Source organism: Olea europaea, unplaced genomic scaffold, assembly GCF_002742605.1.
Source record: "Olea europaea var. sylvestris unplaced genomic scaffold, O_europaea_v1 scaffold1611, whole genome shotgun sequence".
NCBI lineage: Eukaryota > Viridiplantae > Streptophyta > Magnoliopsida > Lamiales > Oleaceae > Olea > Olea europaea.
This window is the reverse complement of record NW_019233745.1, coordinates 71,699-73,069: the sequence shown is the minus strand read 5'-3', so window position 1 is coordinate 73,069 and position 1,371 is coordinate 71,699.

The window sequence follows — 1,371 nt, the reverse complement described above, 5'->3', positions numbered from 1 at the left end:
AAATTCGAATTTCATGGGAAAAAAAAATGTATCAAACACCTAAAGTTGGAAAATCCAATTTCAGTTCCATTTTCCAATTCCATTTTCACCCTATCAAACACACCCTAAGTTAATTTTTAATAGTCTAAACTTTACTTCAACTCAATTCAATTGACAAATTGAATTAAACTCTACTACAAAAGTTGTAGCTTTAGAGACGCGATTATTTGTTAATTATGATTTTAAACCTTGAATAGCTTTTACCGACGAAAACCGTTCATCGGTAAATTGAACAGTAAAACTCTTGTCGGTAAATTGAATAATGAAACTCTCGTCCCTAATAGAGTGTTAATCCGTCGGTAATCAGCGACAAAAAGTGCTGTTGTTTATCAATAGAGTGTAAATTCATCAGTAATCAGCGACAAAAAATGTTGTTATTTATCAATAGAGTGTTTCTGTAATTAATTAGCAACAAAATTGTTTGTCGATAATCCTTTGTGATTACCTACACCTATTTTAAGTAATTTTATCAATCAATATTACAAATGGCTTATTTATTCCTAAATAGCTACTAGTCTTCCCTTTTTATTTTCGTCACTAACTACCAACATATGTTATGTAGTACTACTCATTGATAAATAGGAATGTATATCAAAAATATTTTTGATTGACATATTTTTATTCTGAATTAAACATATTTAAAAAAAAGTTAAAATATATGAATTCACCAATAAAAATAACAAAATTGAAGACATTTTTACGCCACGAAGTGTGAAATTGTTAGGCTTTCGTAGACAATACTTATTGTTTTTGTTTCAAAAGACCATAGGCTATTGTTGAACTAGTTTGTGATAATCTAATCCCTCCAAAAAGCACTAGTTGAAAATAATGATATCAGAGAGTGGGAATAAGGAAATATACGTCGACAACATCATACTAAGTGTCAAATGGCTCTCGAAGTGTGTACAAAAGGATGGCTTTTGGCTATTAAAGTAAACAATACAAAAATAAGTCACTAAGTTAATCGTCAATAGTCAAAACTTTACTTCAACCGATATTACAAGTTGCTTATTTCTTCCTAATAGCTATTAATCTTCCCTTTTTGTTTACGTCACTAACTGCCAACATATGTTCTATTGTACTTCTCATTGATAAATAGAAACGTCTATCAAAAATATTTTTGGTTAATATATTTTTATTGTGAATTAAACATATTAAAAGAAGTTAAAATATAACAAATACAAAATTGAAGACATTTTAATTCCATAAATTCACTGTTCTAATTAACAAAAAATAAAATAAAATTATAAACACTTTCAATGGTAATTTTTCTATAGACAAAATAAATGTTTACTATGCTGCCAGGCTATTGAAGATCATTGTTATTAAATG